The following is a 16,810-nucleotide window of genomic DNA, read 5'->3' on the forward strand; positions in this document are numbered from 1 at the left end:
GCCTTACTTTCCAATACCATAAAATGAGAAGTTTAAACTTTTATGTTTAAACTTATGATCTCCTGCTCTGAGATTTTAACATTTTATTTCCTTTCATCTGCTTGTATCAAGTGTTCTCTGTCATGGCCTATAAGTTGCCTAGGGGAAGGGACCTGAGCATTAATTTGGTACAGAGCTTACACACAGCTAGTTCTTAATTATAGAACATTTGATAGTAACAACAGCCATGTGGTGACTGGATAACAAGCAATGAAGGAATTAAGGATGACATGGGAAGCAGGAAGATGGCTAGTGGGAGTGCACTGGATACAATTTTGTGGAATATACTGGGGTGGCTACTTGAACCTTTTTGTGTCTGTGGAATTTCTTTCTATATGTCTACTTGGAGTCTCAGTCCTCTTAGAAAGAGGAAAGTTGCCATAAGTAAGTTTACAACTTCACATCATTTTTAATTAGATAAGGAAGAAAAGAACAAATGAAGATAAAATGGAGTAAGAGAGATTAGAAAGGAGTAGAGGGCATGAGAAAAGAAGGACGAGAGGAAAATACAAAAGAAAGGGAGGAGATAGAAGAGGAAGAGAAGGCTAGGAAGATAAAAAAAAAAAGAAAGCAGAAGACACATAGACAAAGGAAGATGAGGAGGTAAGTTCAGTTCAGCTCAATCACTCAGTCGTGTCCAACTCTTTGTGACCCCATGAATCGCAGCACGCCAGGCCTCCCTGTCCATTACCAACTCCCAGAGTTCACTCAGACTCACATCCATCGAGTCAGTGATGCCATCCAGCCATCTCATCCTCTGTCGTCCCCTTCTCCTCCTGCCCCCAATCCCTCCCAGCATCACAGTCTTTTTCAATGGGTCAACTCTTCGCATGAGGTGGCCAAAGTACTGGAGTTTCAGCTTTAGCATCATTCCTTCCAAAGAAATCCTAGGGTTTATCTCCTTCAGAATGGACTGGCTGGATCTCCTTGTAGTCCAAGGGACTCTCAAGAGTCTTCTCCAACACCACAGTTCAATTCTTCGGCACTCAGCCTTCTTCACAGTCCAACTCTCACATCCGTACATGACCACAGGAAAAACCATAGCCTTGACTAGAGAGAAGTAGAGATCATGAAAAGGGAGAAAAGAAGAATGGCTAAATGGAATAAAGAAAACAAATCCAATCTTTTGTAAGTGAATGATCACTAGATGCCTAGATAAAAATCTTTATTATTGTTAGTATCTTCAGGCTTACAGTTCCATGGAATAAGGTCTTGTTGAGCTTTACAAAAATTCTCATGTAATAAAATTGATCTTGGCAACACATGTTACCAGAGAGAATGGCAGTGCATCACCATGAATTTTATACATTTCAACATCCTTCTTAGCTGGAACAAACATCCATAACTCAGACAGATAAACACAAGTCCTAAGCAGTGTTATTTTCCTGAAATAGCTAGAGCAGTTTGAATATTTTCTCTCTGTGTGTTTTTTTAAAGCTTTAAAGAAATCACTATTTCAAATTCATTTACTCTCTTCTTGTTCTGAATTATTCAGATGAGAGTTCCTTCTCAAGAAGGAAGTGCCTAGGAACTGGTCCTGTGAAATTAATGAAAAGTGGAATTATCATTGGATGCTCTGGTTCTAGTGTCCAAGTCTTAATTAATACAGATCACTAGTCTTTTAACTCATGAAATATTGCTAGAAAAACATTATAAACCGTCTCTTTCAACGTTAGCTTGTCCACTGTTCATGTACACACAACTTCATATTTCACAGAGATGGAAATGGACTCATCTAGGGTTCCCGGTTCTTAAACCAATACCTTTTCCATGACCTCATGTGCTGCCACTAATGCCAGTATGAGCTACAAGAAAATAGATAAAGCCTATTAGAAAGACTAGAAGTTTGGCCTATTAAGTGGATCCCTACTTCCTCTTATTCTCCTTGCCATTGGCTAATAGAAGAATTATTTGGCGGTGGATAGTAGGAGGAGAGAGATAAACTAGGGAAGAGAGGGAAATCATCTAATATGACTCTGCTTATCTGCAGCATGGTGTGGGAGAAAGTGAAATGAGTTGGAATAACCTCACCAAGGTCACAGAAGAAGTAGCAAAGGTGGTATTTGGATTCTGGTACCTCTGACTTTAAAGGTTTCTTCTCTTTCCACTTACACCAATTTTCCAACAATATTTCTTGCCCTTTAAAATGTGATTCATGTTGATGTATAGCAAAACCAATACAATATTGTAAAGTAATTAGCCTCCAATTAAAATAAATAAATTTATATTTAAAAAAATAAAAAAAATCACCAGCTAACAGTCAAATAAATAAATAAATAAAAGGCAGGTTTGTTTTGTTCTCAGAAGTTGGATAAGATAAGATAATAAGACCATGTCAGAACTGGAAAGGACCTTTGAGATTACCTATTTCCATGTTTTCCCAACCTCCTCACTTCTAAAAAAGGTTTTGGATTTTCTCCCATTTTGAGATGATTTGTCTTTTTAATAAAGAACATGTACTAAGCAATAATTAGCTTGTGTTATCATTTTTATTGATTAAAGAAATGTATTTGTTGCACAGGGGAATGTGTAGTCCTATGAAACAAGTCTCCATCTGTAACGCACTTACAATCTAGCAGAGAGATATATATGTTGAGTGCATCATTACACTCATAGAGTATGAATCTATGTAACTCAAGATTCATATGTAACTCCTGGTAGCGGCCTGGAGGAGCTACCCCATGTCCAAGGTCAGGGGCGGCGGCCAAGAGGAGCTACCCGGGGTCCGAGGTTAGGGGTGGCAGCCGAGAGGATCTACTCCACTCCTGAGGCCAGAGGCGGCGGCAGGGAGGAGCAACACCACGTCCAAGGAGCAGTGGCTGGGGAGACACAGGACCACGTAGAGGAGCTATTCCACATTCAAAGTCAGGAGGGGAAGCAGTGAGAAGATATCCCTCGTCCAAGGTAAGGAGCAGTGGCTGCACTTTGCTGGAGCAGCTGTGAAAAGATATCCCACATCCAAGGTAAGAGAAACCCAAGTAAGACTGTAGGTGTTGAAAGAGGGCATCAGAGGGCAGACACACTGAAACCATACTCACAGAAAACTAGTCAATCTAATCACACTAGGACCACAGCCTTGTCTAACTCAATGAAACTAAGCCATGCCCATGAGGCCACCCAAGACGGGTGGGTCATGGTGGAGAGGTCTGACAGAATGTGGTCCACTGGGGAAGGGAATGGCAAACCACTTCAGTATTCTTGCCTTGAGAACTCCATGAACAGTATGAAAAGGCAAAATGATAGGATACTGAAAAAGGCACTCCCCAGGTCAGTAGGTGCCCAATATGCTACTGGAGATCAGTGGAGAAATAACTCCAGAAAGAATGAAGGGATGGAACCAAAGCAAAAGCAATACCCAGTTTTGGATGTGACATGTGATAGAAGCAAGATCCGATGCTGTAAAGAGCAATATTGCATAGGAACCTGGAATGTCAGGTCCATGAAGCAAGGCAAATTGGAACTGGTCAAAAAAAGAGATGGCAAGAGTGAACGTCTACATTTTAGGAATCGGAGAATTACAATGGACTGGAATGGGTGAATTTACCTCAGCTGACCATTATATCTATAACTGCGGGCAGGAATCCCTCAGAAGAAATGGAGTAGCCATCATTGTCAACAAAAGAGTCCGAAATGCAGTACTTGGCTGCAATCTCAAAAATGACAGAATGGTCTCTGTTCATTTCCAAGGCAAACCATTCAATATCATAGTAATCCAAGTCTATGCCCCAATCAGTAATGCTGAAGAAGCTGAAGTTGAATGGTTCTATGAAGACCTACAAGACCTTTTAGAACTAACACACAAAAAAGATGTCTTTTTCATTATAGGGGACAGGAATGCAAAAGTAGGAAGTCAAGAAACACCTGGAGTAACAGGCAAATTTGGCCTTGGAATACGGAATGAAGCAGGGCAAAGGCTAATAGAGTTTTGCCAAGAGAACACACTGGTCATAGCAAACACCCTCTTCCAACAACACAAGAGAAGACTCTACACATGGACATCACCAGATGGTCAACACCAAAATCAGATTGATTATATTATTTGCAGACAAAGATGGAGAAGCTCTATACACTCATCAAAAACAAGACCAGGAGTTGACTGTGGCTCAGATCATGAGCTCCTTATTGCCAAATTCAGACTTAAATTGAAGAAAGTAGGGGAAACCACTAGACCATTCAGATATGACCTAAATCAAATCCCTTGTGACTATACACTGGAAGTGAGAGATAGATTTAAGGGCCTAGATCTGACAGATAGAGTGCCTGATGAACTACGGACTGAGGTTCATGACATTGTACAGGAGACTGGAATCAAGACCATCCCCATGGAAAAGAAATGCAAAAAAGCAAAATGGCTGTCTGGGGAGGCCTTACAAATAGCTGTGAAAAGAAGAGAGACAAAAAGCAAAGGAGAAAAGGAAAGATATAAGCATCTAAATGCAGAGTTCTGAAGAATAACAAGAAGAGATAAGAAAGCCTTCTTCAGCAATCAGTGCAAACAAATAGAGGAAAACAACAGAAATGGGAAAGACTAGAGATCCCTTCAAGAAAATTAGAGATGCCAAGGGAACATTTCATGCAAAGATGGGCTCGATAAAGGACAGAAATGGTCTGGACCTAACAGAAGCAGAAGATATTAAGAAGAGGTGGCAAGAATACACAGAAGAACTGTACAAAAAAGATCTTCATTAACCAGAGAGTCACGATGGTGTGATCACTCACCTAGAGCCAGACATCCTGGAATGTGAAGTCAAATGGGCCTTAGAATGCATCACTACGAACAAAGCTAGTGGAGGTGATGGAATTCCAGTAGAGCTGTTTCAAATCCTGAAAGATGATGCTGTGAAAGTGCTGCACTCAATATGCCAGTAAATTTGGAAAACTCAGCAGTGGCCACAGGACTGGAAAAGGTCCGTTTTCATTCCAATCCCAAAGAAAGGCAATGCCAAAGAATGCTCAAACTACTGCACAATGCACTCACCACACAGTCTATTAAAGTAATGCTCAAAATTCTCCAAGCCAGGCTTCAGCAATACATGAACCATGAAATTCCAGATGCTCAAGCTGGTTTTAGAAAAGGCAGAGGAACCAAAGATCAAATTGTGAACATCCGCTGGATCGTGGAAAAAGCAAGAGAGTTCCAGAAAAACTTCTATTTATGCTTTATTGACTATGCCAAAGCCTTTGACTGTGTGGATCACAATAAACTGGAAAATTCTGAAAGAGATGGGAATACCCGACCACCTGACCTGCCTCTTGAGAAATCTGTATGCAGGTTAGGAAGCAACAGTTAGTATTGGACATGGAACAAGAGACTGGTTCCAAATAGGAAAAGGAGCACGTCAAGGCTGTATATTGTCACCCTGCTTATTTAACTGATATGCAGAGTACATCATGAGAAACACTGGACTGGAAGAAGCACAAGCTGGAATCAAGATTGCCAGGAGAAATATCAATAATCTCAGCTATGCAGATGACACCACCCTTGTGGCAGAAAGTGAAGAGGAACTAAAAAGCCTCTTGATGAAAGTGAAAGGGGAGAGTGAAAAAGTTGGTTTAAAGCTCAACATTTAGAAAACTAAGATCATGGCATCTGGTCCCATCACTTCATGGGAAATAGATGGGGAAACAGTGTCAGACTATTTTTTGGGGCTCCAAAATCACTGCAGAAGGTGATTTCAGCCATGAAATTAAAAGACGCTTACTCCTTGGAAGAAAAGTTATTACCAAACTAGATAGCATATTTTAAAGCAGAGACATTACTTTGCCAACAAAGGTCCGTCTAGTCAAGGCTATGGTTTCTCCAGTGGTCATGTATGGATGTGAGAGTTGGACTGTGAAGAAAGCTGAGTGCCGAAGAACTGATGTTTTTGAAGTGTGGTGTTGGAGAAGACTCTTGAGAGTCCCTTGGACTGCAAGGAGATCCAACCAGCCCATTCTGAAGGAGATCAATCCTGGGGTTTCTTTGGAAGGAATGATGCTAAAGCTGAAACTCCAGTACTTTGGCCACCTAATGCGAAGAGTTGACTCATTGGAAAAGACTTTGATGCTGGGAGGGATTGGGGGCAGGAGGAGAAGGGGGCAACAGAGAATGAGATGGCTGGATGGCATCACTGACTCGATGCACGTGAGTCTGAGTGAACTCCGGGAGTTGGTGATGGATAGGGAGGCCTGGCATGCTGTGATTCATGGAGTCGCAAATAGTCGGACACGACTGAGCGACTGAACTGGACTGAACTGAACTGAGAGTGAAGCTTTTGCAAAAACAGAAAGGATGGGGTGCAAAACACAAATTGAAAGCTTATCCTCAGATACCAAGGTTTTGTGGGAAGTATTCACTTCGTGAATGCAGGTACCTGGCCTCACTTCTTTGTGCTTATGGTATTTGAAACGATATCTAGGCTTCCCAAATTTTGGTATAATAAATGAACAGAAAGAAGAAAGGAAGGATAGAAAAAATGAAGAAAGTAGTGAAAAAAGTAGGAAGAAATATTTTGTATTTTTCTTTAGAAGAATCTGACTAGGGTGTTATGGAAGAGATTCTTGTATTAGGTGGGACGTTGCAATGAAGCTACAAGCTCTCCTGTGCTTAGCACACTCTGAAGTGTGTGCTTAGCACACTCCACACTTTCTGGGAATCCCCCTAAGCTAGACTATATTGGAGATCTAAGCTTTGTTAATGGGGTTAGAAATATGGGCCCTAGTGAGGAGCTGAAGGATTCAGGAATAAGAGTAGACTTGTATATGAGGGTATGAGACATGAACATGTGCATTAGCTCTATGCTGGCAGGACAAAAGACCATTGATATATGTGGGACCATCCATCCTCCCAGGTCAATACACACCCTTGAGAAGCCTATCAAGATTCTTTGACAAGACTGTTGTTGCTATCCTTTCTTGAGATACTAGCTAAATGGTAATGGTAAGGATCACAGGGAAACTTTCTCTAACTTATCTGAGAGCCCAATTTCAGGAATTTATTCCTCCCATAAGTTTAAGGCCCTAAATGATATTTCTAACTAAAATTATAACCATATTTATGGTAATGAATGTCTTCATCTTCCCTGGATTTGGTAATCTATATTTTTGAATGCAATTTCAACTTGACCTGAGATACCTATGGTTGAACCTTAAACTCTAAGAGAGATTACATAAGACCTGTAGAAATCAATTAATGTCATCTACTCGTTTCACAGGGAAAATAGCCTAAAGGAAAGGAAAGAATTTTCTGAAAGTCATACAGCTCATAAATTCATAGATTGTTAGTTGAAAACTTCATGAAAAACTTATTCAACTTAATGAACAAGGAAGCCTTGGATTCAAGTCTCAGCTCTATCAATGACTAGCTGTATAACTTGTGGCTTGTCATTTAGCTTCAATCATCCTTGGCTTCCATAGGTGTGAAATGGGCATATTAAAAATGCTCATCTCACAGGATTATTTTTATAGGCTAAATAAAATGACATATGTTACCATACATTGCCTCCAAAGTACTACACACTACACATTTTAGATGAGAGATTTGAGGACCAAGAAAGCAGAGGGACTTGCTCACTGAAATATCAAAGGGTACTCTGGGAAACAACAAGGGTTCCATAACCAGATGGGTGGTTAGACAGTTTAACCAGGTTAAAAGTATTTATATATTGTAGGACACATTAGAGACTCTGAAGTGCTAATATTTGCTGTGAGTTTCTAAGACAGGATAGAATCCAGACAAAAATTAGAAATAATACTATCTTCAAAATATAGCTGTGAGGTTTAAATCATGTGAAAGTGCCTTGCACTTAGTAGGCATTCACTTAGTTTCCTTTCTTCCTTTCTTCTCTCCCACTGCCCTGTACCTCTGTTGAAGGTGCACAGACAGAAATGCCTGAGAGGTATACTGGTAATGTGTAATCCATTATTCTAGTCAGAAATGATGCTCTGAAACTGAAAATCTTGCCCACAGGATCCTTGTGACATCTGGTAACTCCGTGGTCTTGGGTGGTTCCAATCCACCAACAGTCACCATGACAAGTGGTAAGTGACCAACAGTCACCCGTTGTGCTAAGGTTATAATATAGCTAAATGATTTCTTTGTACAGAGTGAAATTTCTAAACTGATTATTCTAATCATCTTTCTGGATGCCAGTGCCAGAGAGAAACTCATTTACTCACCCAATTAAAACAGTTGCAACCTGGCTATCTAGAAATCAACAGAGCCCCATCACACTGCCTCTCTTATGCAGGGTATGGTAGTTGTCTGAATGACCTTCTGCAGACACTGAATTTTTTCTCTTTCATCCATCAGAATCTTGCCTCCTTCTTCTCACATACATTTCTCTCTCCCTCTTCCACCCTTAAACCAAAGTAATATCATCCCTTCCCTCTGCATAATCACAGGACATCTCATTTCAGCAAGTGGGAATAATTACAGCCAATCCAAACTGAGTAGTTGTCACTTTTGAAAGGGCTTATGAGGGACGGTCCTAAGATGGTGGAGGAATAGGACAGGGAGACCACTTTCTCCCAGACAAATTCATTGAAAGATCATTTGAATGCTGAGCAAACACCACAAAACAACTTCTGAACACTGGCAGAGGACACCAGGCACCCAGAAAGGCAGCAGATTGTATTCAAAAGGAGGTAGGACAAAATATAAAAGATAAAAAGAGAGACAAAAGAGTTAGGGACAGAGACCTGTCCTGGGGAGGGAGTTGTAAAAGAGGAGAAGTTTCCAAACACCAGGAAATCCTTTCACCAGAGGGTCTGTGGGGAGTTTTGGAATCTCAGAGGGCAACATAACCGGGAGGAAAAAATAAATGAATAAAACCCACAGATTACACGCCTAACTGCAACTCCCAGCAGAGAAGTAGATCAGAGGCTCCTGTCCACCACCAGCAATCAGGGGCTGAACAGGGAGACACAGGCTGCATTGCTTAGGGTAAGGACTGGGCCTGAATGCCCTGAGGGCAATCTGAGGGAACTAATGTGAGTTGGCAACCCAAACCCTGGGATAGCCAGAAAGAGAGAGAACTTTCCTGTGAAAAGCTCTAACCTAAGGCACTGCTGGGCTCGCTCACAGAACAAAGGACTGAGTGACTATCAGAGGAGAGCTAGCCAGCAGTGGACCAGCCCATCCCCCACAGGAGGCAGGGAGGCAGGCAGGCAACAGCCAGAGCCAGAAGGCAAGGGGCAAACTCAGCCCCAGAAATGGCATCTTCTACCAACTGTGAGCAGGCTCCCAGTTGCTAACCAAGTCTTCCTAGGATCCTGGACTGTTGACGTCCACCAGGAGGGTTGGAGCCAGAAGTCAGCTCCCCAGAGGAGACACATGGCACACCTGAAACAGCGTTCCCACTTTGCACCCGGGAAACCAAGTGGCTGGGACCTGGGAGGTGATAAGATGCAATGCCCCACCCAGGGAGAGTGTGCTGGCCAAGTACCTGGCCACCTGAGCTGCTTGGAACCAGGAAGGGCACAAAACTCATACCCAACTGAGTCTGTGCCTTTGTGGAGTACCTGAGAACCTGAACCTGAGTGGCTTAGACCTGGGAAGTGCATGCAACCCAGGGCCCAGTTTAGAGAGTTCCCCTACAGAGCAACCTGGAGCCTGAGCAGTGTAGAATGGGAAAGCACACACACCATGAATGAGGGGAAAACCCAGTGCAGCCCAGACACTCCAAGCACTCCCACACACACCAGTGATATTTCTTTGCAGTGTTCCTCCCTCCCTGCAGCACAATTGAACAAGTGAGCCTAAATAAATTGACCACCTTCACCCCCTTGTGTCAGGGCAGAAGTTACATACTGAAGAGATTTGCAAACAGTGGAAGCCAAAATAAACAAAGAAGAGAGAAATACTTTGGAAGTCACAGGTGCAAAGGATTAAGACCCTGTAGTAAGCATTGGCTATATTGGAAGGGACCTATAGACCTTAAGAAGAAGTATAAGCTGGAACAAGAACCATCTGAAACTGAACTGAATACACACTGCACTCAACAGCTCCAGAGAAATTCCTAGATATATTTTACTATTATCATTTAAAATTTTTTTAAATTTTAAGTTCTTTATTACTCCTTTAATTTTCATTTTTGAAATCTACTATTACCTTGCAAAAAAATCCTATTTTTAAAGCAAATTTCATATAAATATATTTTATAATTTTTGCAATTAAAAAAATATTGTATTTCTGAGAGTCTAACTTCTATTCTAGATTTTTAATCTTTTTTTTTGGTGTTTGTTATAAATTTTGTACCTTTAAGAATCCAATCTTCAGTACCCATTTTTATTTAGGAGTGTGATTACTGGCTTGATTGCTCTCTCCACTTTTGACTCTCCTTTTTCTTCCCCTGTCACCTCTCTCTCCTCCCTCCCCCTCTCTTCTCTACTTAACCCTGTGAATCTCTTTGGGTGTTCCAGGCTATGGAGAACACATAGGGAACTGATTACTGGCTAGATTGGTATCTCTCCTTTTGACTCCCCCTCCTCTCCTCCTGGTCACCTCTATCTCTCTGCTCCCTCTTCTCTTCTCCATGTAACTCTGTGAACCTCTCTGGGTACCCCTCACCATGGAGAATCTTTTCACCATTAGCCTAGATGTTTTATCATTGTTGCGGTATGGATGGAGAAGTCTTGAGGCTACTGTAAGAATAAGGCTGAAAGCCAGAGGCAGGAGGCTTAAATCCAAAACTTGAGAACACCAGAAAACTCTTGATTCCAGGGAACATTAATCGATAAAATCTCGTCCAAAAGCCTCCATATCTACACTGAAACCAAGCTCCACCCCAAAGCCAACAAGTTTCAGAGCAAGATATACCAAGCTAATTCTCCAACAATGCAGTAACATGATTCTGACAGTAACAATACCGGCGGCCAAAAATCGCACCAAACCCAGAGACACCCCCAAACTCACTACTGGACGCTTCATTGCACTCCAGAGAGAAGAGATCCAGTTCCACCCACCAGAACACTGATGCAAGCTTCCCTAACCAGGAAACCTTGAGAAGCCATTCGTCCAACTCCACCCACAGGGAGAAGCCTCCACAATAAAGAGGAACCACAAACTTCCAGCATACAGAAAGGCTACCCCAAACACAGCAACCTAAATAAGATGAAAAGGCAGAGAAATATTCAGCAGATAAAGGAGCATGATAAAAGGTGACCAAACCAAACAAACTAGGAGGAGATAGGGAGCCTACCTGAAAAATAATTCAGAATAATGACAGTAAAAATGATCCAAAATCTTGAAAACAAAATGGAGTTACAGATAGTCTGGAGACAATGATTAAGAAGATGCAATGAACGTATAACAAGGACCTAGAAGAAATAAAAAAAAGAGTCACTCAATGATGAACAATGCAATAACTGAGATCAAAAGCACTCTGGAGGGAACCAAAAGTAGAATAACTGAGGCAGAAGATATGAGAAGTGCGGTGGAAGATACAATGGTGGAAATAAATGAAGCAGAGAGGAAAAAAGAATTAAAAGAAATGAGGACAACCTCAGAGACCTCTGGGACAATGTTAAACACCTCAACATTCGAATCATAGGAGTCCCAGAAGAAGATGACAAAAAGAAAGGCCATGAGAAAATACTTGAGGAGATAATAGTTGAAAACTTCCCTAAAATGGGGAAGGAAATAGCCACCCAAGTCCAAGAAACCCAGAGAGTCCCAAACAGGATAAACCAAGGCAAAACAGCCAAGACACATATTAAGCAAATTAATGAAGATCAAACACAAATAAATATTAAAAGCAGCAAGGGAAAAACAAATAACTCGTAAGGGGATTCCCATAAGGATAATAGCTAATCTTTCAATATAAACACTTCAAGCAGAAGGGAATGGCAGGACAAACTTAAAGTGATGAAAGAGAAAAACCTACAACCCAGATTACTGTACCCAGCAAGGATCTCATTCAAATATGAAGGAGAAATCAAAAGCTTTACAGACAAGCAAAAGCTGAGATAATTCAGCACCACCAAATCAGCTCTTCGACAAATGCTAAAGGATCTTCTCAAGACAGGAAACTCAGAAAAGGTTTATAAACCAGAACCCCAAACAACAAAGTAAATGGCAATGGGATCATACTTATCAATAATTACTTTAAATGCAAATGGATTGAATGCCCCAACCAAAAGACAAAGACTGGCTGAATGGATACAAAACAAGACTCCTATATATGCTGTCTATAAGAGACCCACCTCAAACCTAAGGACACATGACAGACTGAAAGTGAAGGGCTGGGAAAATATATTTCATGCAAATGGAGACCAAAAGAAAGCAGGAGTAGCAATACTCATATCAGATAAAATAGACTGTGAAATAAAGGCCAGGAGAAGAGACAAAGAAGGACACTACATAATGATCAAAGGATCAATCTAAGAAGAAGATATAACAATTATAAATATATATGCATCCAACATAGTAGCACCACAATATGAAAGGCAAATGCTAACAAGTATGAAAGGGGAAATTAACAATAACACAATAATAGTGGGAGACTTTAATAACCCACTCACACCTATGGATAGATCAACTAAACAGAAAATTAGTAAGGAAACACAAACTTTAAATGATACAATGCATCAGTTAGACCTAATTGATATCTATAGGACATTTCACCCTAAAACAATGAATTTCACCTTTCCCTCAAGTGCACACAGAACCTTCTCCAAGATAGATCACACTCTGGGCCATAAATCTAGCCTTGGTAAATTCAAAAAAAACTGAAATCATTTCAAGCATCTTTTCTGATCACAATGAGGTAAGATTAGATGTCAACTACAGAAAAAAAAAAACTATTAAAAATACAAACATATGGAGGCTAAACAACACACTTCTGAATAATAGGCAAATCACAGAAGAAATCAACATATGCATAGAATTGAATAAAAATGAAAACACAAGCCAAAACCTATGGGATTCAGTAAAAACAGTTAAAACTAGACATGGAACAACAGACTGGTTCCAAATAGGAAAAGGAGTATGTCAAGGCTGTATACTGTCACCCTGCTTATTTAACTGATATGCAGAGTACACCATGAGAAACACTGGGCTGGAAGAAGCACAAGCTGGAATCAAGATTGTGGAGAGAAATATCAATAACCTCAGATATGTAGATGACACCACCCTTATGGCAGAAAGTGGAGAGGAACTAAAAAGCCTCTTGATGAGAGTGAAAGAGGAGAGTGAAAAAGTTGGCTTAAAGCTCAACATTCAGAAAACGAAGATCATGGCATCTGGTCCCATCACTTCATGGGAAATAGATGGGGAAACAGTAGAAACAGTGTCAGACTTTATCTTTTTGGGGTCTAAAATCACTGCAGATGGTGACTGCAGCCATGAAATTAAGAGATGCTTACTCCTTGGAAGAAAAGTTATGACCAACCTTGATAGCATATTGAAAGCAGAGACATTACTTTGCCAACAAAGGTCTGTTCCATCAAAGCTATGGTTTTTCCAGTAGTCATGTATGGATGCGAGAGTTGGACTGTGAAAAAAGCTGAGTGCCAAAGAACTGATGCTTTTTAACTGTGGTGTCAGAGAAGACTCTTGAGAGTCCCTTGGACTGCAAGGAGATCCAACCAGTCCATTCCAAAGGGGATCAGCCCTGGGATTTCTTTGGAAGGAATGATGCTAAAGCTGAAACTCCAGTACTTTGGCCACCTCATGTGAAGAATTGTCTCATTGGAAAAGACTCTGATGCTAGGAGGGATTGGGAGCAGGATGAAAAGGAGACGGCAGAGGATGAGATAGTTGGATGGCAGCACTGACTCAATGGACGTTGAGCTTGAGTGAACTCCTGGAGTTGGTGATGGACAGGGAGGCCTGGCATGCTGTGATTCATGGGGTCGCAAAGAGTCGGACATGACTGAGCGACTGAACTGAATTGAACTGAAGGGAAAGGTTCATAGCAATACAAACCTACTTCAATAAACAGGAGAAAAATTAAATAAATAACCTAACTCTACACCTAAACCAACTACAAAAAGAAGAAATGTAGCACCCCAGGGTTAGTAGAAGGAAAGAAATAATAAAAATCAGGGCAGAAATAAATGTGAAAGAAACAAAGGCCATAATAAAAAACAGCCAAATAAACAATAAATAAATAAATAAATAAATAGCCAAAATAAACAATGCTAAGAGAAGATAAATAAAATAGACAAATCATTAGCCAGACTCATCGAGAAAAAAAGCAAAAGAATCAAATTAACAAAATTAAAAATGAAAATGGAGAGATCACAACAGACAACACAGAAATACAAAGGATCATAAGAGACTACTATCAGCAACTATATGCCAATAAAATGGACAACTTGGAAGAAATGGACAAATTCTTAGAAAAGTATAACCTTTCAAAATTGAACCAAGAAGAAATAAAAAAATCTTAACATCACAAGCACAGAAATTGAAAATGTAGTCATAAATCTTTCAACAAACAAAGCCTAAGTCCAGAAGGCTTAACAGCTGAATTATACCAAAAATTTAGAGAAGAGCTAACACCGATCCTACTCAAACTCTTCCAGAAAATTGCAGAGGAAGGTAAACTTCTAAACTTATTCTGTGAGGCTACCGTCACCCTAATACCCAAACCAGAGAAAGATGCCACAAAAAAAGAAAACCACAGGCCAATATCACTGATGAACATAGATGCAAAAATTCTTAGCAAAATTCTAGCAAACAGAATCAAACAACATATTAAAAAGATCATACCTCATGGCCAAGTGGGATTGATCCCAAGGATGCAAGGATTCTTCAACATTTGTAAATCAATCAATTTGATAAACCACATTAACAAACTGAAAGATAAAAACGATTTAATTATCTCAATAGATGCAGAGAAAGCCTTTGACAAAATCCAATATTGATTTAGGATTAAAAAAAAAAAAAAAACAACCCTCCGGAGAGCACGCATAGAAGGAACATGCCTCAAAAAAAAAAAAAAAAAAAAAGGACCATACCTCAACATAATAAAAGCTATATATGACAAACCCACAGCAAACATTATCCTCAATGGTGAAAAATTGAAAGCATTTCCCCTAAAGTCAGGAACAAGACAAGGGTGCCCACTCTCACCACTACTATTCAATATAGTTTTGGAAGTTTTGCCACAGCAATCAGAGCAGAAATAGAAATAAAAGGAATCCAGATTGGAAAAAAAGAAGTAACACTCTCAGTGTTTGCAGATGACATGATCCTCTACATAGAAAACCCTAAAGACTCCACCAGAAAATTACCAGAGCTAATTAGTGAATATAGTAAAGTTGCAGGATATAAAATTAACACACAGAAATCCCTTGCATTCCTATACACTAACAATGAGAATACAGAAAGAGAAATTAAAGAAACAATTCCATTCACCATTGCAATGAAAAGAATAAAATACTTAGGAATAAAGCTACCTAAAGAAACAAAAGACCTATAAATAGAAAACTATAAAACACTGATGAAAGAAATCAAAGAGGACACTAATAGACGGAGAAATATACCATGTTCATGGATTGGAAGAATCAGTATAGTGAAAATGAGTATAATACCCAAAGCAATGTATAGATTCAGTGCAATTCCTATCAAGCTACCAGTGGTATTTTTCACAGAACTAAAACAAATAATTTCACAATTTGTATGGAATTACAAATACAACCTCAAATAGCTAAAGCAATCATGAGAAAGAAGAATGGAACTGGAGGAATCAACCTGCCTGACTTCAGACTATACTACAAAGCTACACTCATCAAGAAAGTATGGTACTGGCACAAAGACAGAAATATAGATTAATGGAACAAAATCGAAAGCCCAGAGATACATCCATGCAACTATGGACACCTTATCTTTGACAAAGGAGGCAAGAATACAAAATGGAGAAAAGATAATATCTTTAACAAGTGGTGCTGGGAAAACTGGTCAACCACTTGTAACCTCCAATTAAAATAAATGTATATATTAAAATTTTTTTAAAAAAGGAATGAAATTAGAACACTTTCTAACACCATACACAAAAATAAACTCAAAATACATAAAAAACCTAAATGTAAGACCAGAAACTATAAAACTCCTAGAGGAAAACATAGGAAAAACACTCTGACAAAATCATAGTAAGATCCTCTATGACCCAAATCCCAGAGTAATGGAAATAAAAGCAAAAATAAACATATGGGACCTAATTAAAATTAAAAGCTTTTGCACAATGAAGGAAACTATAAGCAAGGTGAAAAGACAACCTTCAGAATGGGAGAAAATAATATCAAATGAAGCAATTTCAAAGAATTAATCTCAAAATGATACAAGCAACTCTTGCAGCTCAATTCCAGAAAAATAAATGACCCAATCAAAAAATGGGCCAAAGAAATAAAAAGACATTTCTCCAAAGAGGACATACAGATGGCTAACAAACACATGAAAAGATGCTTAACATCACTCATTATCAGAGAAATGCAAATCAAAACCACAATGAGGTACCATCTCATGCCAGTCAGAATGGCTGCTATCAAAAAGTCTACAAGCAATAAACGCTGGAGAGGGTGTGAAGAAAAGGGAACCATCTTACACTGTTGCTGGGAATGGAATCTAATACAGCCACTATGGAGAACAGCGTGGAGATTCCTTAAAATAACTGGATATAGAACTGCCATACGACCCAGCAATCCCACTGCTGGTCATACACACTGAGGCAACCGGAACTAAAAGAGACACATGTACCCCGATGTTCACTGCAGCACTGTTTACAATAGCCAGGATGTGGAAGCAACGTAGATGTCCATCAGCAGATGAATGGATAAGAAAGCTGTG

This window comes from Capra hircus (assembly GCF_001704415.2).
Source record: "Capra hircus breed San Clemente chromosome X unlocalized genomic scaffold, ASM170441v1, whole genome shotgun sequence".
In the NCBI taxonomy this organism is placed as follows: domain Eukaryota; kingdom Metazoa; phylum Chordata; class Mammalia; order Artiodactyla; family Bovidae; genus Capra; species Capra hircus.